This window comes from Grammomys surdaster, unplaced genomic scaffold, assembly GCF_004785775.1.
Source record: "Grammomys surdaster isolate TR1022 unplaced genomic scaffold, NIH_TR_1.0 279, whole genome shotgun sequence".
NCBI classification, from domain to species: Eukaryota; Metazoa; Chordata; class Mammalia; order Rodentia; family Muridae; genus Grammomys; species Grammomys surdaster.
In genome coordinates, this window is record NW_021604720.1 from 4,635,679 (window position 1) to 4,660,361 (window position 24,683).

The 24,683-nt window shown below is 38.5% G+C and overlaps 2 non-coding genes across 2 annotated transcripts; both read left to right on the forward strand.

The window, feature by feature from the left end:
* Positions 1 to 778: 778 nt before the first annotated feature.
* Positions 779 to 938, forward strand: LOC114629342. The gene has a single exon (XR_003712638.1). It is a non-coding gene; the product is annotated as a U1 spliceosomal RNA (small nuclear RNA).
* Positions 939 to 23,410: 22,472 nt separating this feature from the next.
* On the forward strand, positions 23,411 to 23,536 carry LOC114629340. The gene has a single exon (XR_003712636.1). It is a non-coding gene; the product is annotated as a small nucleolar RNA SNORA17 (small nucleolar RNA).
* Positions 23,537 to 24,683: the final 1,147 nt, after the last annotated feature.

The following is a 24,683-nucleotide window of genomic DNA, read 5'->3' on the forward strand; positions in this document are numbered from 1 at the left end:
TAATTCAGGACCAAATTCTTTTGCTAAGTTTCTGCCTCCTCATATCTTATCTAAGACAATGAAATGCTGCCAGGATTCATTATCTGTTACCTCACAGTCTCTTAGTGGTCAGATTCACGTTGATGAGTGCCTGTTAACAAAGCTAGTTTTATTTCATACGGAACAACTGTGCTTGGCTTACCTTTGGACCTTTTAACTGTTCTAGCGGTCCCACAATCTCACTTACCACTTTTGATCATATTCCCATCTCTGTAATGGAGAAAGATGTTAAAAGTAGACAAAAATAGTCAATACTGAACTCTTTCCCTGTAGAATATATTACTATCTGTCCTTGATACTTTCTCTAGGATCTGGCTTTGATTCTGACAGTAATTAAAATAAAGACTTTTAGATTTTTCTGGCAATCATAATATGCCATATGGATATATAAAAAGAAATACAATAAGGCTTCTGAGTAATTAAACTTAGGATTTCCCTCTTGAATATATATATTCTTAAAAATGAAGCTGTGAATAAGAGACAGCTGCATAGCACTCTTCCCAACTCCCCTTACTCCACATCAAGTCATTTCCTATAAGCAGTTTATGAGCTTGTTCCTCATAAGACAAAAGTCAAGTATCCTCACACAATTTTTCTTTTTCAGGTAATTGAAACAAGCCTCCTATTGATTTGCTTACAAAGTTAATTTTACATAAAAATCACTGGAAAGAATTAAAATTATGAATTAAATAAAACTGAAAACTCCATTGTAGAAGATATGCTGCAAGTTAGAAGTTTAATAGTTACAAGACAGGACAGATAACAGGATTGTGAAGGCGGTTTTCCCAGGAAAGGTTATCCATTTCACTCTAGATGTGCTGACCCTGAGATTTCCCCCAAAGTGGGAAACTCAACTTCATAATTTGTGGTAATGAGGACTGTGCTCACACTCTCCCATGGAGCTGAAAACAATAGTTATAAACTTTAATATTAACAGTTTTACCAAGACAGCAAATTGATTAAATAAGTGTTTAATATTAAATGTGGACCTATAAGCAATACCCATAACATAAAACTAGTAAGATACATTTCAAATGGAGCATCTTTAAATAAATAAATCTCATTGAAATATCAAATCACTTACATTGTTATTTGTCTTTTGTAATACTCTTTTAGGAAAATCATGTTCCCAGAGACAATTTTATCAAAATTTTCTGTAGTGTAGAACACCTGGGTTTCAGTCTCTCTGACTCAAATCTAGCAGCATCTCTTGAAAGTGAACTGTGGTCAACTCAATTTTTAATTTAAAAAAATCTAGCTACTGTTTTATATCATACCAAAATTACATAGCTTGATCATAAAGCACAACAGTATAGCACTCATGTGTCGTTCTTAATGAAGTCAATCTATTGCATGCTCATAATAGGGAAGAGAATGTATTTGGACTGTTGTATCTGGGTAAGGAGATGGATTCTCAGTAAAAGAAGAGCTGATTTAAGCTACAGCCTATAAAAACTGAAAAGTAACATCACCGTCCTGTATTTGTTTACCATCTGCCAGGAAATTACATCCATCTATTTCAGGAGGAAAAAAAGCCAACAGAGATAAATCTAAGTTCACTAAAAAGAGTTTGTGTTTATGGCAGTGCCCAGCATGCTGGTATTGCTTAATAAATGTCAGATCTGATGGATAATATTCATTTAGATGTTACATGCTTCCTTTTATATTTCCCACTGCAAAGCTTTGAATTATAGGCAGTGCAGTTAAATGTCTTTATTCTAATTTAATTTCACAATACCTAATTATGGAAGCTTACAATATTTAGTTTAAGTGTCTTAGGACTAAAGAACCATTGCTATTTGTATTTTCTATTCAATTGCACACATGCCAGCAAACACTTATTGCAATCTCTCAGGGGCAGGCAGGAAGATGCATATGGTTCAGGAATTACAACTCCCATCTTCAATAACATCCCAACCTAATCGACAAAATATATACAGATGTAATTAACTATAAACCTATGTATCATTTAATTCATTATTTTGAGAGCACACATTTTTTGCATTTATCTACTTTGGATCAACATTCCTTTAATACATTGTTTCCTCCTCATCTTTAATTTTAAAAGTTTTCTTAAGCGATATTTTGGCTACTTTTACTATATAATTCAGCAGAAACCACAGCAACATGTTGGTTTGAAATGAGTTTGGGAATATTGCATTAAAACTGTGTTGACAAATGGATAAAATTTAACAATATAAAAATACATACCAGCCACTATGCAGTGAGAGGACACTCCACTCTAAATGTAATAACCAAGGAATGCTGCATAAAGTAAACTTTACTCAAGACTGAATAAGATTCTAAGTCTGAAAAATAAGTGCATGAAGTAAAATAAGTAGCTCTTTTTATCTATGAACCTTAAGTTTTTCAAAACAAACAAAAACAAACAAACACCCTAATAAGTCTTTACATTTTAGCATGTAGTACATCTCCTTGGAGTAACATGTTTCTCATTTAGAAGGTATCACTTTCTTAATTTTTTTCAACACTTATTTTTGCATGGAACTCTCATTAAGGAGAGAATGCTCGCATAAAATGGGTATTTCTTTGATTAGGAATGAGGAGAATAGGCTTTTTCAAGTCCAGGTGACATAAAGTTATTTCTAAACACTCACAGAACTATTTTTTTTTCCTTTTAAATGATTCAGTTTGTAAAACTTCATATCTTTCTTTTTTGTACTTGAAAATATTCTTTACTAAACATCAAATTAAATTTACTCTTCTAGTATTTAAGAAAACGAAATATCTCTTCAAAATGTATGGAGATTATGGAAAACCTTTGACCAAAGTTCCATCCTTGTGAATAGTCAGAAATGTCATACAACATAGTCATATATGTGATACAAATTTTTACCTATTTTTCTGCAAAAGATATTGAAAATGAGCCATGCATGCAGTAATATTTCAGTTTCAACAATTGAATTGTCAGCTAATTAAAATGGAACAGAAATGAAGGTACAAGACACATTAAGTATTTTTAACCAAGAAAAGATTGTTGATCACCAAGTCAAAACATCATTGTAATCATTGCTTATATTTTTGTGGAACAAGAAATTCTCTTCTGTGTTCTATGATTTTAAATTATGCAACCACAGTTATATCAAAAATATTTTATCTTATTTTCATTAGTAATTGGTTATTTTATTTATTTACACTTCAAATGTTGTCCCCCTTCCCAATCTCTCCTCTGCAAATCCCCCATCCCATCCTCCTCCCCTTTGCCTTGAAGAGGGTGCTTCCCAGACTCCTGTCCCACCTCTCTAGCATTTCCATATGCAGGGTCATCAAGCCTTCACAGGACCAAGGGCCTCACCTCCTGTCAATGCCTCTTCTATATATGTAACTAGAGCCATAAAATCTAAGTAAGTATATTATTAAATACTGAAGTATACTATGAAATACTGATATTACTAGACACCAAAATTTCCTAGAAGGCTACATAGACTTAATAAAAACAAAACTAAACTATTTCAAAATACAGCTACTATTAACAACTTAGTACCTCTAAATTCTAGCTCTGCAACCTGGACTATGGATTGCCACCATGATTATGCTGTATATTTTCCTTTCAAGGACAGGTGATTTCTTTTGCAAAGAACACCATTGCTCACAAAAAAGCTGACCCGTGGTCCAGTCTTCTCATCTGTAAAGTAGGGTGATTGGAATGTCTCCCTGAGAGAGAGATGGACAGAGACTCATTAGTACAGAAAACAAGCTTCAAGTTGAGTCTGCTGATCATACTCATCCAGCCTTTGATTTCAGCTCAAATGTCAGTGTACATTTGTAACATATTTTTTTACTTGCAGACTAATTCAGTCTTTTACAAATTAATAGATTCCTAAATACAGCATAATAGTTTAATGAGGTACTTCTTAATATCAGTGGGTTCCTTGAAGTGTAAAAGAAAACAGTCTATATCAGCATTAGTAAAGTTGTTAACTTTATTACTAATTAATTTAAATACAACTAAGAAATGAAATTTTGCTGAATGCTACACTTTCAAAAAATTTTGTTAAATCTACTCTGTAAACATTTCAGATACGATTTTTAAAATATGTGTTAGGTAGTGTTCCTTCATGTTTGATTTAAAATACTATCTTGTATATAACAAGTAATTTACTTCTCCTTTCGTGTATACACCTGAAATCAAACTGAGAATATGTCTAGAAGAAATTCTTCACTAAAAGCAGTATTCAGCATTTGAATTTACATCCAGTTATTTCTATGTCGTTATGCTGGAATATCATATATGCTGGAGGGCATAACCAATACAGTTTTATGTCTGGCTCCTCAGAAGTTTCAATAAATATACACCTAATTCATTAGATACAGAATTAAGATTGATATTTAAAAAGAGAAACATTGGAATAAGTAATCAACATTTTCAACATTTAATTTGTAGTTTCATCTGTGTATATTTCCATAGTAAAGTATATTTATCATCATCATCATCATCATTGTTATTACTATTATCGTTCCTGGTTAATTGCCTCTGTTGTTCTTCCTGTGAAGTTCCTGTCCCCTTTGGGAACATGCATAATATGTACTCACTCATGAATTGATATTAACCATAAAATACAGGATATCCATGCTACATTCTACAGACTCAAAGAAGCTAAACAAGGAAGAAAGTACCTTTTTAAGTCTTAAAGTTAAGACTATAAGGACCAAATACAGAAGTTTAGAAAAACATTCAGGATATGATAATGTCAGACATATTTTTTAATATTGGCTTCCCTTTCAATGGGAAACTGGAGAAATACTGAAATGATGTTTACAAAGGCACAGTGTGAACAATTTTTTAGGAAAAAGATTTGCAAATAGATGTCTTAAAAATAAAATGTCAAAAATTGGATTATACAAAGTCATGCATGAGGTACGAAAGTGTGAAAGCTTCAATTGTGGCTTATGCAGTAATCAAAAATTAATTTTAGATATTCTGATACTTACAACATTCAATAACAGCATATAGCATATACATATTTGTAACATCATAGCACTTGAAATCTTCACTTATATTTAGCATAGTGTTATCTTCAGATATTTATATTGGTAAAAAAAGGTAAATCCAGTAAGCCACATACAGTTCATATACTAATATAATACCTATTACAACCTAATAATCAGTATAATGGTTTATTCAATATAGTGGCTGTGTCAGGAATAATGTATCTACTATGCCTAAAACCTGTGACTTTTTAATGCACTCACCTTAATCTTTCTAAAGCTCATGCTGATAACTCATTTCATGACTTATCTTTGTGTCTTCAAGTTGTCACCAGGTCGACATGTGTAGTTATATATTGAAACTGTTTCCAAAGTTTTCTTGGCATCCTGTGTTTTTATATAATAACCTAAATTGATTTTCAGATAAGAATGTGAAGCTTTCAATTTGAATTGATTTATGCTTTCAATAAAGCAAAATACCTTCTTAAATAGGCTACGACTTTACAAAAACTCCACAGGATACTCAATTCTGAACTGTTATAAATTAAGCGACCCCTTTTGAAAGCTTAGAACATCAAAGATGAAAGCACCTGGTCTTGTTGTTCAGCAGAATAGATTATTTATGCCATTAATGAAGTATTGAAAGTTTGCAGGAAGAAGTTCACTCAAAACAGAAGAGACATGGTAAATTAAAATATTAAACAATACAATTCAGTATGTCTAAAAGGGATGCATAACTTCGTAACTAACAGAATTATGAAAGATAGCAAGGAAGGAGATAATAGATAAAAAAGATTAGAGGAACGCCAGTTGAACACTTTTTTTCTATAGGCATGAGAGATTCCAGATGAGAAAACTTTACTGATTCTGAGTGAACTGGTAGATGAGAAAAACTATTGAATTATGAGAAAAACTATTGAATTAAAAATTCGCTTTCTTCAATTTCCTTACACACACACACACACACACACACACACCACATACATTGGCCAAGTCATATAAAATGATTATATATATATATATATATATATATATATATATATATGAGTGATTTTATGTTCTCCAGACTTTTTAATAAAGTAATTTTGCACATTATTTTCTGTAACCCTTCCTCACTGTTTAGAAGCTCTGAATAAATATGACAGAGCCTTGAGATGGGAATATCCTTATCCCTAATCATATTTAAATGATATATGTTTCATGAGGAAAAAAAATCTAGTAATGCCTCATAAGCCACAAAGGTATCTAAGAATTTTATCACATGGTATTACTCTAGTGAAAAAAATAGAGTATTGTTTTCACTGACAAATGAAAATGAGATATGTATACTACTTAAGATATGAATCTCAAAATTCATAAGTAGGTCTACTTTAAAGCTAATTTACAACTGCTAGAGACATTACAAAGGATAGAAAGAAATTATAAATTCTAGATGACTGAGAATTTTCTAGAATCCCAAACAGCTTAGTATCAAGATATGTACAACTGATAGCACTTCCAGACAGACTCTAGAAAATGAATTTCTTTTAAAAAATATACATTTCTTAAGTATCATACCCTTTACCCATAAAACTATTTTAAACTCTTTTTAAAACTATGCAAAGTACTGTAAAATTATTTGTTTGTTTTATTTATCTACTGACTATATGTGCTACAGACATATTCTACACACTTGCATTAATAAGGTACTTACTAGTAAAATATTAATCTGGCTGAGAATATGGCTCAGTTTGTGGAGTGCTTGCCTATGAAGCACAAAACGTTGAGTTTGTTCCTGAGCATGCCTGTGCAATAGTGGCAGGAGTGTGTGGGCACAACCTGTCACACAATGATTAGATCTGGGATATCCAGGAAAGAACTGTAAACAGCAAGATAGTATAATACTGGCTACCTAGTCATGGCTGCTGAGATCAAAATGCCCAGAGAAGAAATGTAATATTGTTGCATTATTGTTAGCTAAACTGACAGGCATCAAACTGCCTTCTAAATATCTATGTTTATATAAAGACAAAAGCTAGTGAAATCTTAAAATCAGAAGGCATTGTTTGAAGTGAATCATAGTAAATGCAGGGAATCATGGCTTTCTAAAATGCTGAGAATAGTTGAAGGCTAAGGGCTCTATCCTAATCCAGATATTTATATCACTTTCAGGAAGGCTCAGGGAAATATTTGAGAGAAGAAGTCAGAAGTATGAAAATGCTAACTATACAGCTGTGAAATTGAATCCTCTGAACTATACACAGCCATTATAACCATATACTTATCTTCACAGCAGCTACATGTACAAAATTACTTCTTTCAAGAAAGAGTCATGGATAGGGGATGGGTTTATCAATTGTACCACTTCCTACTAAACTACTTCCTACCATCCTTTTTAATTACTATTGTTGTGATTTTAAAAAATAACATGTATAAAAACAACTTGAGAAGGAAAGGGTTCATCTGACTTACACTTTCAGGTCACAAACAATCACTGAAGTAAATCATGGCAGACAATCAAACAGGAACTCAAAAAAGAGAACATGAAGTTATAGAGGAATTCTGTTTGCAGGTTTACTCACAGGCTCTCTCTCAACTGCATTTATTTTTGTACAGTCCAGTCTCATATGCCATTGGATGTCACTGCCTACAGTACACTGTAATGTTCTATAGATGTTTGCAATTGAAAATATGTCCCACAGACATGCCCACAGACCCATCTGATGAAGACAACTCTACTGCTGAGGACAGGAAGCTCCAACAGACAACCGTACAAGCCATAGTCAGACACATGACTTTGGTTACACTCAATTAATCACAGAACAAATCTATCAGATACAAAGATGAAAAAGATATTTCTAATATGGTAATAGATAGGATACTAGATATAATGGGAAATGATTAGGACTGAGAGTGAGAGTATTACTCAGCTATTAAAAACACTGAATTCATGAAATTCTTCGGCAAATGGATGGAATATATCATCCTGAGTGAGGTAACCCAATCACAAAAGAACACACATGGTATGCACTCACTGATAATTGTATACTAGCTCAAAAGCTCGCAGTACCCCAAGATACAACTCACAGACCACATGAAGCTCATGAAGAAGGAAGACTAAAGTTGTGGGTGCTTAGGTCCTTCTTAGAAGGAGTAACAAAATACAGGAGAAAATATGGAGACAAAGTGTGGAACAGAAACTGAAGGAAGGGCTGTCCTGAGACTGCCCGACCTGGGTAGCCATCCCATGTGCAGTCATCAAAGGCAGACGTTGTTGTGGATACCAGGAAGTGCATGCTGATATACCTATCTCCTTAGAGGCTCTGCCAGAGCCTGATATATACAGAGGCAGATGTACATGGCTAACCATTGAACTGTTCAAGGAGTTCTCAGTGGAGGAGTTAGAAGACTGAAGTAGCTGAAGGAGTTTGTGGCCCCACAGGGAGAGCAACAATATCAACCAACCAGAGCTCCAAGGGTCTAAACCACCAGCCTCAGAGCACATAGGGAGGTACCCCTGGCTCCTGCTGTATATATAAGGAAGGATGGACTTGTTCGGCATTGGTGGGAGAGGAAGTCCTTGGTCCAGTGAAGGCTGGATGTCCCAATGTGGGGGAATTTGAGAGCAGGAATGTGGGAGAGTGTGGGAGTGTGAGGACACACCCTCATACAAGCAGGAGGAGGGGATAAGGGATAGAGATTGTCTGAGGGGGAGGGAATGAGGAAAGGGGATAACATCTGAAACGTAAATAAATAAAATATCCAATAAAAAAGAGGGATCATAATAAAAAAATGATTGGAATATATTTTATACGTGTGTGAATATATCACAAAATAGATTTAATTTATAAAATAAGTAATAAAGATCATCTCATAACCAATGATGTTGTAGAACAAAGAAAAATTCTGGTTGTTATAGATTCAGCTAATGGACATAAGTAAACTGTGTAGTCTACACTTTGAATTGTGCATGGCTAAACAAAAATGAATGCTGATTTAGAAAAGCACAGGTGAGGAGGTTAGGCAATGTCACTCCTCTTAGAGCTAAGAAAATTTACATGATAAGAAAGGAATAAGATATTGACACAAGTGGCAATGAGAGGAAAAGGAATTTCACATTCTGGAATATGACATAACTGGCTATTACTCATCACTGTTTATGTTAAACACTTTAAGTGTATGGCTTGGATATGGTTTGTCCCTGAAGGTTTTACATGGTGAAAGTTAGGTCCCAGTGCAGATGATTAAAGGACTAGGAAACTTTGTTAAATGGAGTCCAGTCCTAGGCAGCTATGTTGAGGTATTGGAAGGAATTGATTCTAGTTTCCTTGGAGTAATCTAGTTCTGAGGGTGTTCTAACAGAGTAAACTTGCCTCCTGACCAAACCCTGGGCTCATATCTTGCTATGTAATATTCCCTCTTGTCTATGATATTTACATGGTGTTATCTTCTGTTGAGAGGTAGTGATGGTGTCAAGCAAAAAAATAAATAAATAAAAAACCTAGCAGACAAGGTTTGTGATCATGGACATTTAGATTCAAAAGTTTACGTACTTAAATCCCTCCTCTCCTTGGAAAAATGCCTAGCCATTTAATGATGTAATTTGAACCAATACAAGGATACAAGAACCTAATCCCTCTCTTTAAAATGAGACTGTAGAATAAAACAGTGAGTTTAGTCATTTTTAACCTTCCTTATGCTGAAGTTTGAGGCAAGTGTATTTTATAAAATTTGGCTGCTCCCAATATGGTAATTTGTTTTATGTATCTTCCAGTAAAGCAAAATTTCTAATGCAGAATATTTCCAAATGTACACAGGTGTTCAAGAAATTTTAAAGAGCAAAACCCTTTTAGTATTAATATATAATTAAGGAAAAGAGGGGATATTGAAATTCTCCTACATATATAATGAAATTCACCACTTTGTACAATTAACATTAGTGTAAATACTAATAATACTTTAGTTGTTGGCACTTGACATTCTTCACTAATTATATCAAGACTAATAGGGCTCAAAGCATGAAGCACAAATTCTCTACCTCTTCCAAAATAAGGATTCTTCTAAATAGAAGGAAAAACTCTTAAGCAGAGTAATCTATTATGATATTGGGACCTGACAACCCAACTTATCCTGAATACAATTCTTCTCTCAGATTACATGTTTGCCCATCAGCTTAGTCATAGCCTTGTGTATGAATCTGTAGTCACTCAATTTCTTGTTGCCATATGATATGGTTTGTACACCTCTGCTATTTTTGCAGTGTTTCTAAACACAATTTCTTTGAAACTGCATGGCACAGATAATTTATTTTTTCTGCTGGCCACGAGTTTGTATTAGTTGCGACCTGCTCTGTGAGTAATTTTACAAGTGTCAGTTGCTTTACCTTCAGTGGCCTATTGAACCCCAAGACTCTTCACCATGCTTTACAACTGTTTAAATGGGCAAAGAAAACAAAAAAATTAATCTTCTAAAAATCATTTAGGGATTTCATTTTATGTATTTTGTTCTTTTACCCATTATCCATTTTCCTAAATTCTCTCGGTTCTACCTTAAATTTTGCCTTGCTTCCATATCTGTGTCTTAAACAAAAATAACTCACTGAGTACAATTTCTGCAGCCCACATACTTATTAGTATAAAGTCATCCATAGAAATGTGGCTGACCTTCAAAAATCCTGATCCTTAAGGGAACCTGATCCTACCCAAGTCAATAGCAACTCACTTATGGAAGAAGGTTCATGGGCTTCTCCCTTTGTCAAGCTAGAATATTTATTGGATTTATCTCATACAGGTCTGTTGAAGGCACCATAGCTGGTGTGAGTTCATTAGTTCAATTGTCTTGTCTGAACAGATAATTTCATTTCATTCTTCACTGGCTCATGACCCTTAGAACCGTTCTGTCCCTCTTTTGCAATGACCTTCAAGCAGGAAAAGTGTGTGATATAGCTGCTTTATTTGTACATGAACATTCTACATTGACTATTTTCTGTAGTATTATTGTTTCTGAGTTTCTGAATTAACTGCCCTTCACTTGGGGAAGACAACTGTAAAAGCAAACAAAAATCTTCTCTGACTATGTCTGATTTCTGCACTAATCTATTGGTAGATACATTTTTTGTTTTTATTTCATTTTTATTTTTAATAATTATTCATTCCATTCATTTACATCTCAAATGATATCTCACTTCCTGGTTGGTTACCTTCTCTACCAATCCTCCATCCCACATCTATCCTCCCTCTCCCTTTTGCCTGTATGAGAGTGCTCCCCCAACCACCCACATTCTCCTGCCCCACTGTTCTAGCATTCCCCTACTCTGGAGCATCAAACCTCCCTGGAACTAAGGGCCACGTCTCTTGTTGCTGTCAAGCAAGGCCGTCCTCTGCTAAATATGTATCTGGAGCCAAAGATCCCTTTCAGTACAATCTTTGGTAGATGTACTACCAAGTCTATAGTCTCTGGGAGAACTGAGTGGTCAGGCTAGCCTATGTTGTTCATCCAATTGGGTTGCAATCCTCCTATGCTCCTCCAGTGTTAGCAAAATAATAGTAGGTTGACCTTTCAAGACTCAGAACCATGAGTACTTAGGTGCATTTTGCAGTATCAGGAATAAATTTCCTTCTCTAGAGTTGACTGTATATTCAATCAGAAAGTGGTGGATTACCTCAGTGTTATTTCTGCCAGTACTGCACTCAAGGATACTGCTTGCCACATTGATCATTATTGCAGTTCATAGGGCTTAAGGATGGATAATATTGATATTTTCTACCCCAGCAGTAGTCATATCATCTTCAGATGTTATGAAAGATAGCCAGCAGGAAAAAAAGCTTCCTGGTCATACCTACTTTATTGGTTCATGTCCTGTCCAACAAAGGGTTTGTTGTCTTTGGTAGTGGGATCCTATCATAAACGTTCAGTGAGAAAACAAAAGCAATACCAATGGGTTAAAATGCATCAGTGTTTTCTGATCAGCTAGGTTGCACAACCATCTGTGATTAACAAGGGAATAACATCATTAAATCAAAAATATGTTTTACTGGGACATGATTCTGATTGTCTGAGTCTTAGAAAAACACGACCACAGAAACAAACAAACAAACAAAGCTGTGATTAATAGGAGATCAACTTTATGACGCTAAAAGCTTTGAGAATATATTTCACCATGGTAAGCACACAGGTGCTGTGATTCAAAGGGTGTCAAGAATGTGTCCTAAACTGGAAACCAAATTTGATAATGTGTATACCATTTGGTACTGGTCATCCTGTAAACTGCCTGATTTCAGCTGTCATGAAGAGCATCTGAATTTTGGCACTTTAAGAGGCCAGGAGAGAATATTGGAGAAGGAGAAGACATAGTTACAGAAGAAACCCCAGAACTGAGGGGATCATTGAGAAAATCTGAGACTTGGAGCTGTAAGAGGCCAGTATATAACATGAGTGATAGTGTAGTCTCAGTTGTGAAGAATATTCAAACACATTGGAGATACCAGGATCACAAGACAACCACTAAGGACATTAACACCTTTTGTGGAAATCTGAACTAAGCCAAATAGTCAAGCTCTGTGTGCTGTGTATTGTTTAGATAAAGATGTGGGACTTCTTCAGAGCTCAGATTGTACTAAATAGGTCCTAGATGTTGAGTATTAAGCTACAGAATTTAATTTATAATTCTTGATTTTTTATTTACTCTGATCTAATTATAACTGTGCCCTGGTTCTTTCATTTTGAAATAAAGTATTTATCTTGTTTTTGATATTACATTAGGCTACAGTTAAGAAATTGAATTTTTAAAGAGCCCTTGGGCTTTTACTGTGCTAAAATGTTTAAAAGCTGTGAGATTAGTAAAACTAGAATCTGATTTGTATTGTGATATTTACATGGACTCTTGGGACAAGAAAAAAGGTGTGGTTTAAGATTGAGGCATTGCAGTGTCAAGTTGACAAGAGGGACATTTGCAATGTTGACAACTGGCTTGTGGGTTCCTTTCCCCTAATCTGCCATTGTTTTTCAGTGATATCAGGACACAAAGTAGCTGGGGACCAAGGTCTTAGGCTATATTGAGTATGAGAGATTTGAAGTACTTAGAGGACATCTTGTTTATAGGCATATCAGGGCTTGTTTATTTAGTTAAAGTCAGGTGGGAAAGGGGACAAAGGATAAGGGAGAAATAGCCGAAATGGGGACAGGAACTTTCCAAGCATATCATCTAGATTAACAGCTTGAGGATCACGTGGTTTTGGAAAAGCCAGTTCTTTGTAAGGGAAACAGACGTTTGTTTGGATTTATCATGACATGGATGTTATCTCTCTGGAAGGTAGTAAACCCAATCCCAATTTGAATAGATTGTGGCACCACTCCTGAAGTATTCCCTCAGAGATGTCAGAGATGGGCAACACTCTAGAGTTCCTCATCTGGATTGGGAACCCACTCTGGTTGTCTATTGGACACTGTTGGGAAGAGGGAACCTTTATGAAACAGCTTAGCCTTTTATGGTTTAAGCATCTGTCCAGCCCAGAAAGACAAATATGATCAGTGCTTTGATAAGAACTTATCAGAGATGTTGCTTTCTTCAGTAAAAGGAAATAATTACTGAGAACTATATCCAGATAATATTTATAGTGAGAACCTTGGAACATTCAGGCCTAAGATGGATGTCTCCATCACATCTTTGCTTTCAGGGCTCAGGGATTTTGAGAAACAGTGGTTATGGAGCAAACCAAAGAAATAAAGCCTGTAGGGAACCACACACGCTCCGGTCACAGGGGGAGGGCGGCGACAGAGTGGTGGTCTCGGATGGCAGGTGTGCAGAGCTGACCTCGGAGAAAAGGCTTCTCATCCCCTGTCCCGTGAGCTGGCACGCAGCAACAAGAGACACAGGACACAAGCCGCGTGGCTAACTAGAGTACAGAGACCGCCAGGGCAGACGAACAACTTCTCTCCCTCCCCCTGCCCCGTACAGACAGGGGCACGTGCGAGCCTTGACTTACTCAAATGAAGAGTCCAGAATTTAAGAGACATGTGATGATTTAAAATATGTTGATTTATTAACAGATGACGGGCTTGGGTGGTGAATGATGAAACGCTCTCCCGAAACATGTCGGAAGGTGTCTTGCTTATATATTGGAAACGGAGGAGAAGGGTGGGGCTAGGGAAATCTTGAGGCAGAGACTTGTTCTCTCTGCCCTCTCTCTGGGCTCTGGGGAGTGTGGCCAAATTACAGTCCCACATCTCACCCTTTATTCTTTCACAAAAAAAGAGGGGCATCTCTGAAGGTGGAGTCATGTGACAAGTGACTCTCACGTGAGTCTCTCCATGGGAGGGATTGTGGAAGCTGAAGCTGAGAGAGTCAGAATGTTTGGGAAGGCCCGAAGCACCTACTGTGTGAGGCTAGTCTCAGAGACCAGCACATGGGGCTTCTAGGGCCTTATCACCAAGCTTTCTGGCCTCTACAGCTCACTGTCTCACAATTCTCTCTCTTAGGAGAGATGTCACCTGCGATGAAAAGTTTGGATGAGGAAATCAAAAAAAAGCACTATGTAGGCCAGAGGTATTAGTGTAATCATATCACAGGGTAAGGGGAGTTGAGGGTGGTAGGTAAGGTAAGGGATCATTGAATCAATTGAATTAATGTGGTACAGTTTGAGGGTGGTAATATCTGACTAATCTAGATAGACATTACGCTTTCCTCACTAACATGTCACTTCAGCTATGTCACTTTGGCAAGAGTTCATCTGCAGTTGGTATCGAGTATCTCTGGGTCTTCAGTCAGACGAGATGACTGGGAGAAGGCAGTTTGTCAGGTTTCAGGAGATGACGCTGTCTCAGCATCAGCTCATCTCTGGAGTCTGTAGTCTGCCGAGATGTAGGCAGCTTGTCTCTGTTGGATCTGTGGATATAATCACAGGGAAGCAGCATCTCCAGCAGGGAAATGTCTGAAAAGTGAATATTGAATCACTCTTGGAAAGTCAAAGGTGTTTGAGGGAATTGGATGGCTGAAGAAGAAAACATTGTGTTAATAACATCTGGGGTAGACATCCACAGTTTGTCTGTGAAGGAAAATTAGTTGTTAATTAAAAGCTGAAAGGTCGTGGTGATCAGCTTGTTGATTTAACCTGTGGAAGTAAATTTAGATGACTTTCAAACCTTGAAGAAGAAGAAAATTTTTAAAGAGTTGAAGAAAGTGTTGGACATATATCACAAGTATTAGAGAGAAAAAGAAATACTTAAACAAAAAGCAAAAATTTTGTGTTGAAAAGCACGAACACTGTTGTTGTAGGTAACCCTGTTTGGGAGAAAATTATTAACGAAGGGTTTAAAATCAGTGGGGGAAGGGACCTGTCAGAAGCCAAGGCATTCCCCCTTTTATTTTTCTTAGAGAAAAGAAAGGCTAACTTTGAAGAAATGTTTGGCAGGGCTAAACCTAGAGGCTAGTACCTAGAGTCAGCAGCTCGCTGTTCTCAGAGGGGGAGGGGAGGACAGGCAGTGGCAGTTTCTCTAGGCTCAGTCTGGAGTTTTTAGTTGTGAGATAGAAACTGTAAGGTAAACAAAGGCAAAGGGGGTGCAGATTGAGTCTCAGACCCTCTGCTAACAGGCAAGACAGCTGGGCTATAGCTGGCCGCAAATGACTTAGAAGGTGAAGTGGGTGGAGAGGGTAAACAGGGAGCCAGCCCTGTTGTTACAGGTGAGTCAGCTGGGCTGTAACCAGCCGGCTGCAAATGGCAGGGGAGTGGGGGAATTTTAGCATGAAAAGTCAGGAAGTGCATGGGAGAATTCTTGGGGAGAGGGGTAAAGAATGGCGACTAAGGAGTGGAGGACATGTGGAGAGAGAAGCTCAGTTTTTTGAATTAGGCAGAAGTTAGATTGTAGTTAACAATTAGAGAAAAGCAAGAAGGAGAGAGAGTGGGGGTGGAGCTGGATGGACAGAGATGTAACTCACTGCTTTTGTAGGCGCCAGTGGGGAGAGCTTCTGAGCTGGCTCTGTGTACCTGTCCACCACTAACCAGGGGGCGAATGGTGTCTTGTGTGTCTTGGGAGCGCGCGGGCGTGGAGTTGTCTGTGTCTCTTGTCTGGAGCAGATGTCTCAGGAGGGCGGAGATCATCATAGAAGCAGGCGCAGAAAGCTTGGTGTTTGGATAGGAATGAACTAGTCAGATCTTAGCAGGCATAGGCGTAAGACTCTTGGATCTGCTCTGGGCCTCAGACATCTCGGGGAGTTGAGTGCGCAACAGGGCAGGTTATGGGGGCGGGAGACTGTGCTTGGACAGCCAGTACACCAAAATTGCCTCTATTTTGAGTGTCTGTGGACAAGTAGCAAAATAGAGGTGAGGAAGCATATGCGGGGCGTATGCTGGGAAAAGGGAGTCTATACATTGTGTCCTGCTGGAAGTGATTCTTTCATTCGTGGAGTTCGCATCACGTTGGTTGCCAGATGTAGGGAACCGCATGCGCTCCGGTCACAGGGCAGGGTGGCGACAGAGTGGTGGTCTCGGATGGCAGGTGTGCAGAGCTGACCTCGGAGAAAAGGCTTCTCATCCCCTGTCCCGTGAGCTGGCACGCAGCAACAAGAGACACAGGACACAAGCCGCGTGGCTAACTAGAGTACAGAGACCGCCAGGGCAGACGAACAACTTCTCTCCCTCCCCTTGCCCTGCGCAGACAGGGGCACGTGCGAGCCTTGACTTACTCAAATGAAGAGTCCAGAATTTAAGAGACATGTGATGATTTAAAATATGTTGATTTATTAACAGATGACGGGCTTGGGTGGTGAATGATGAAACGCTCTCCCGAAACATGTCGGAAGGTGTCTTGCTTATATATTGGAAACGGAGGAGAAGGGTGGGGCTAGGGAAATCTTGAGGCAGAGACTTGTTCTCTCTGCCCTCTCTCTGGGCTCTGGGGAGTGTGGCCAAATTACAGTCCCACAAAAGCCCTCTAAGCAGAGTAGAGAAAATGGTAAACACATGAACTACGGGATGTCTTCTGAAGTACTATTTCTCATAATATTTTGGCAGGAAAATTTTTTAATTCTCACAGTTCCATTGTATACATACTATGGTCTTCAGCTTTGTGTTTTCATAAAAAATTTTTTGTGTATGTCCATGTGTGCCTCTGAGTTTCCTTGTTCTCATGCTTTTCCTTTGTCTCTTCTTCTTCTATTTGTTTGTTTCTTTGTACCTATATTGATTTGTTTTCTTTTTATCTTTCATTTACTTTATTATTTTTCTTCAGGTCCCTACCTGTTTTCTAAAGGCCAATGGGTATTTAATCAGAAAGGGAAAGGAGATGGGGAGCATATCAGAGGAGTTGAGGGAGGGGCAATCTTAATCAGAATATATTGAATGAAACAATATGTGTTTTAATAAAAGAAAAATAGTAGGTCTGTAGTTCCCAGAAGATGAAGCGCTGCGACCTGCTTTCCAGAATCTTAGAGGTACTAACCGCCTTTGAAAGTCGGACTCCCCATCCAGGAGCCACTGCACTCAGAGCAGCTGAAACTGAATCCTGAGTCATCGAGGACCCACTGCACTCAGAGCAGAAGGATTTCCAGATCCAAGAGGTGGCCTGAGTCCCAGGAGTTCTTCCACCCAGGAGATTAGGAGCATAAGACCACAGAGACCTCTGGACTCTGAGGAGCTCTGCAATAAGCAAGATAACTGGAAATGCAGACTCCAGTTTTACACAGTGAGGGCAGATACCACTAGAGTTTACCAGATGGCGAAAGGCAAGCGCAAGTACATAAGCAATGGAAACCAAAGTTTCTTGGCATCATCAGTGCCCAGTTCTCCCAATATAGCAAGCCCTGAACACCCCATCACACCTGAAAAGCAGGATTCAGAATTAAAATCACTTCTCATGATGATGATAGAGGATTATAAGAAGGAATTAAGTAACTCCCTTAAAGAAATACAGGAGAGTACAAGTAAACAGATAGAAGCCCTTAAAGAGGAATCACAGAAATCCCTTAAAGAAATGGAAGAAAACACAAAGAAGAAATTAAACAAAAACATTCAGGATCTGAAACTAGAAATAGAAACAATAAAGAAAGTTCAAAGGGAGACAACCATGGAGATAGAAAACCTAAGAAAGAGATCAGGAGTCACAGACACAAGCATCACCAACCGAATACAAGAGATAGAAGAGAGAATCTCAAATGCAGAAGATACGGTGGAAAATATTGACACAGTTGTCAAAGAAAATGCAAAATGCAAAAAACTCCTAACTCAAAACATCCAGGAAATCCAGGACACAATGAGAAGACCAAACCTAAGGATAATAGGTATAGATGAGAATGAAGATTCCCAACTTAAATGGCCAGTAAATATCTTCAACAAAATTATTGAGGAAAACTTCCCTAACCTAAAGAACAAGATGCCCATAAACATACAAGAAGCCTACAGAACACCAAATAGAATAGACCAGAAAAGAAATACCTCCCGTCACATAATAATCAAAACATCAGATGCACAAAACAAAGAAAAAATACTAAAAGCAGTAAGGGAAAAAGGTCAAGTAACATATAAAGGCAGACCTATAAGAATTACACCAGACTTCTCACCAGAGACTATAAAAGCCAGAAGAGCCTGGACTGACATCATACAGACACTAAGAGAACACAATTGCCAGCCCAGATTACTATACCCAGCAAAACTCTCAATCACTATAGATGGTGAAACCAAGATATTCCATGACAAAACCAAATTTGCACAATATCTTCCCACAAACCCAGCACTTCAAAGGATAATTGATGGAAAATGCCAACACAAGGAGGGAAACTACAACCTAGAGAAAGCAAGTAAGTAATCTTCCAACAACCCCAAAAGAAGATACAAACATAACTTTACCTCTAATAACAAAAATAACAGGAAGCAAGAATCATTTTTCCTTAATATCTCTTAACATCAATGGTCTCAATTCCCCAATAAAAAGACGCAGACTATCAGACTGGATATACAAACAAGACCCAGAATTTTGCTGCATACAAGAAACGCACCTCAGTGACAAAGACAGACACTACCCCAGAATTAAAGGGTAGAAAACAATTTTTCAAGCCAATGGTCCCAAGAAACAAGCTGGAGTAGCCATTCTAATATCAAATAAAATCGACTTTCATCCAAAATTAATCAAAAAAGATAAGGAAGGACACTTCATACTCATCAAAGGAAAAATCTACCAAGGTGAACTCTCAATTCTGAACATCTATGCTCCAAATGCAAGGGCACCTACATACATAAAAGAAACTTTACTAAAGCTCAAAACACACATTACACCTCACACAATAATAGTGGGGGATTTCAACACCCCACTGTCAGCAATGGACAGATCATGGAAACAGAAACTAAACAGAGACACTTTGAAATTAACAGAAGTTATGAACCAAATGGACTTAACAGACATCTATAGAACATTTCATCCTAAAACAAAAGAATATACCTTTTTCTCAGCACCTCATGGTACCTTCTCCAAAATAGACCATATAATTGGTCACAAAACAACCCTCTACAGATACAAAAAGATTGAAATAATCCCTTGCATCTTATCAGATCACCACGAAACAAGACTGGTTTTAATAATGACAAAACCAATGGAAAACCCACGTGCACATGGAAACTGAACAACTCTCTACTCAGTGATGACTTGGTCAAGGAAGAAATAAAGAAAGAAATAAAAGACTTTTTAGAATTCAATGAAAATGAGGACACATCATACCAAAACTTGTGGGACTCCATGAAGGCAGTGCTAAGAGGAAAGCTCATAGCTCTAAGTGCCTACAAAATGAAACTGGAAAGAGCACACACTAACAAGTTGACTGCACAACTAAAAGCTCTAGAACAAAAAGAAGCAAATACACCCAGGAGGAGTAGAAGGCAGGAAATAAGCAAACTCATGGCTGAAATCAACCAAATAGAAACAGAAAGAATAATACAAAATATCAATAAAACCAGGAGTTGGTTCTTTGAGAAAATCAACAAGATAGATAAACCGTTAGCCAGATTAACCAGAGGGCACAGAGACAGTATCCAAATTAATAAAATCAGAACTGAAAAGGGAGACATAACAACAGAAACTGAAGAAATTCAAAAAATCATCAGATCTTACTACAAAGGCCTATACTCAACAAAACTGGAAAACCTGGATGAAATGGACAATTTCCTAGACAGATACCAGGTACCGAAGTTAAACCAGGAGCAGATAAACCATCTAAATAGTCCCATAACCCCTCAGGAAATAGCAGCAGTCATCAAAAGCCTCCCCACTAAAAAAAGCCCAGGACCAGATGGTTTTAGTGCTGAATTCTATCAGACCTTCAAGTAAGACCTAATACCAATTCTCTTCAAACTATTCCACAAAATAGAAACAGAAGGAACACTACCCAATTCGTTCTATGAAGCTACAATTACTCTCATACCCAAATCCAACAAGGACCCGACAAAGAAAGAGAACTTCAGACCAATCTCCCTTATGAACATCGATGCAAAAATACTCAATAAAATTCTAGCAAACCGAATCCAAGACCACATCAAAACAATCATCCATCATGATCAAGTAGGTTTTATCCCAGGAATGCAGGGATGGTTCAATATTCGGAAATCCATCAATGTAATCCACTATATAAACAAACTTAAAGAAAAAAACCATATGATTATCTCACTAGATGCTGAGAAAGCATTTGACAAAATTCAACATCCCTTCATGATAAAAGTCTTGGAAAGATCAGGAATTCAAGGCCCCTACCTAAACATAGTAAAAGCAATTTACAGCAAACCAGTAGCCAACATCAAGCTAAATGGAGAGAAACTTGAAGCAATCCCACTAAGATCAGGGACTAGACAAGGTTGCCCACTCTCCCCCTACCTATTCAATATAGTACTGGAAGTCTTAGCCAGAGCAATTAGACAGCAAAAAGAAGTCAAAGGGATACAAATAGGAAAGGAAGAAGTCAAAATCTCGCTATTTGCAGATGATATGATAGTATACTTAAGTGACCCCCAAACTTCCACCAGAGAACTCCTAAACCTGATAAACAACTTCAGCAAAGTGGCTGGTTATAAAATCAACTCAAACAAATCAGTAGCCTTCCTCTACATGAAAGATAAACAGACTGAAAAAGAAATTAGGGAAATGACACCCTTCACAATAGTTGCAAATAATATAAAATACCTTGGTGTGAATCTAACCAAGAAAGTGAAAGACCTGTATGACAAGAACTTCAAGTCTCTGAAGAAAGAAATTGAAGAAGATCTCAGAAGATGGAAAGATCTCCCATGCTCATGGATTGGCAGGATTAATATAATAAAAATGGCCATCTTGCCAAAAGCAATCTACAGATTCAATGCAATCCCCATTAAAATCCCAACTCAATTCTTCACAGAGTTAGAAAAGGAAATTCTCAAATTCATATGGAATAACAAAAAAGCCAGGATAGCGAAAACTATTCTCAACAATAAAAGAACTTCTGGAGGAATCACCATCCCTGACCTCAAGCTGTACTACAGAGCAATAGTGATAAAAACTACCTGATATTGGTACAGAGACAGGCAGGAAGATCAATGGAATAGAATTGAAGACCCAGAAATGAACCCACACACTTATGGTCACTTGATCTTTGACAAAGGAGCTAAAACTGTCCAGTGGAAAAAGGACAGCATTTTCAACAAATGGTGCTGGTTCAACTGGAAGACAACATGTAGAAGAATGAAAATTGATCCATTCTTATCTCCTTGTACAAAGCTCAAGTCTATGTGGATAAAGGACCTCCACATAAAACCAGATACACTGAAACTAATAGAAGAGAAAGTGGGGAAAAGCCTCGAATACTTGGGCACAGGCGAAAAGTTCCTGAACAGAACTCCAATGGCATATGCTCTAAGATCGAGAATTGACAAATGGGACTTCATAAAATTGCAAAGTTTCTGTAAGGCAAAGGACACTGTCAATAGGACAAAACGACAACCAACAAATTGGGAAAAGATCTTTACCAATCCTTCATCTGATAGAGGGCTAATATCCAATATATACAAAGAACTCAAGAAATTAGACTCCAGACAACCAAATTACCCTATTAAAAAATGGGGTATAGAGCTTAACAAAGAATTTTCAACGGAAGAAACTCGAATGGCCGAGAAGCATCTAAAGAAATGTTCAGCATCCTTAGTCATCAGGGAAATGCAAATCAAAACAACCCTGAGATTCCATCTCACACCAGTCAGAATGGCTAAGATTAAAAACTCAGGTGATATTAGATGCTGGCGAGGGTGTGGAGAAAGAGGAACACTCCTCCATTGTTGGTGGGACTGCAAGATGGTGCAACCACTTTGGAAATAAGTCTGGCGGTTCCTCAGAAAATTGGACATAGCATTACCCGAGGATCCAGCTATACCACTCCTAGGCATATACCCAGAAGATGCTCGAACATATAATAAGGACATATGCTCAACTATGTTCATAGAAGCCTTATTTATAATAGCCAGGAGCTGGAAAGAACCCAGATGTCCTTCAACTGAGGAATGGATTCAAAAAATGTGGTATATTTACACAATGGAGTATTACTCAGCTATTAAAAACAATGAATTTGAGAGGTTCCTAGGTAAATGGATGGAACTAGAAATTATCATCCTGAGTGAGGTAAGCCAATCACAAAAGAACACACATGGTATTCACTCACTGATTATTGGATATTAGCCTAGAACCTTGAAATGCCCAAGATGCAACTCACAGGCCACATGAAGCCCATAAAGAAGGAAGACCAAGTGAGGGTGATTCGGTCCTTCTTAGAAGGAGCAACAAAATACTCAAGGGAGCAAATATGGAGACAAAGTGAGGGACAGAAACTGAAGGAGGGGCCGTCTCAAGACCACTCCACCTGAGTATCTATCCCATGTGCAATCACCAAAGGTAGATGCTGATGTGGAAGACCGGAAGTGCATGCTGATAAGAGCCTGATATGGATATCTCCTCAGAGGCCTTCAAGAGTCAGACATATTCAGAGGCAGATGCTCACAACTAGCCATTGAACTCATCATGGGGTTCTCAATAGAGGAGTTAGAGTGAAGACTGAAGGAGCTGAAAGGATTTGTGGCACCATGAGGAGAGGAACAATACCAACCAACCACAGCTCCCAGGGTCTAAACCACCAGCCTGGGAGCACTTAGGGGGGGATCCAGGGCTTCAGCTGAATATGTAAAAGTGGAGGGCCCTGCTGGGCATAGGTGGAAGAAGAGAACCTTGACCTCATGAAGGCTGGATGCCCCAGGGGGTGGGAATTTTGAGGGTGGGGAGGTGGGAGTGGGGGGGGGTAGATAGAGGTTACATCCACAGAGAAGAAGGAGGAGGGGCGAGGGGATTGGGGGTTCCGAGGGGGTGGTGAGGGATGGGGTAAGGGGACAACGTAGGAAATGTAAATAAATCATCCAATAAAAAAAAAAGAAAAATAGAAAATATATTTCTCTGTGCCCCTAGAAGAAGCATTGTAAGTGTGGCTGCTGAGTCACATGTAAGTCAGTCGGTAGCAGAGAGGAGAGAAGCTGTGGATATGTTCTGATCTATGAAGGTCTGAACGATTAGTAATCACCAATCTAGATCTGGAGCCCCTTGACAGAGAGTTAGCCTGGGATAGCCTCCAGTCTAGCACCATGCAGGCTCAGACAGGCTCTCAGGATGGGGAGAAACCTAGAGACTAGAAGAACCCCACCTCGGACTACAGCCTGGAAGGAGCCTAAGACAGAAGACCTGTGCCAGGGCTGCTAGGACAGTAGCAACAAGGAGCAAGACTGAGGCAATTACCAGGCCAGAACCTCTAGGCCAGGATAGAGACAAGGAGCTAGCCTGAGATAACAGCCAGGTTTGGAGTTGGAGCCAGACCATGCCCAAAATGACCTCTGCTCTGTACCATAACATCCAAGCAGAGCATAGCATTCCTGAGATGACCTTGGCACTCAGACACTCTAGGTTCCAGTAAAAAGACCAAGTAAATGGTGGAGAAATGGAAGAGAAAGAGAAACAGAAGGAAGTAGACACAATGGAGAAATGCAGAACTGAAGAACTCAGGTACTGAGGAACAGCCTGATGTGAGGAGCCATGATGTGATGCAATCTGGGATAATGGTACAGTTACGGCCTGCATGTTGATGTGTAAAAACTGTGCAAAACTGGCAGCACCCTTTACCTAGGCATCTCAGAGGAGCATGCTCCACACAATGCAAGAGATGCTGATGAATACAAGTCTGGAAGAGTTAGCCATACCACTTGTCTTCTCTATGCTGGCATGGACCACAGAGATATACTTTCCTACCCAATTGTCCCTATCCACCTATGGCAGGTGGAAGTCATGACAGCAGGAGAGCTGCCATGGCCTTCTCCAGCTACAGCAAGCAGGAGAGCAGCCTCGCACCTTGCCTTTTCAGCTAGCTGACTCTGGTGGTAGGGCCCAAAGTAATCTGGCCTATAGGTTGTGAGCATGGAAGAGCTAGCCCTGTAGCTTGTCTTCCATAAAGTGACATGGGTGACAGAAAGATGCTCCACCTACCTCTTGCCTCCTACAGCAGAAATGAGAGCTAGCCTAGTGTAATCAGAACAAGAGAGACAGATCTGCCCCTCATCTGATGCAGTACTCAGGAGAGCAGACGCTGCACCTCGCATGGGCAGCACAGATGAGCTAATGCCAGATGTGGGGTGTGCTACTCCCAAAAGTATGAACACTGGAAAGCTGACCCAGCCTCTAGT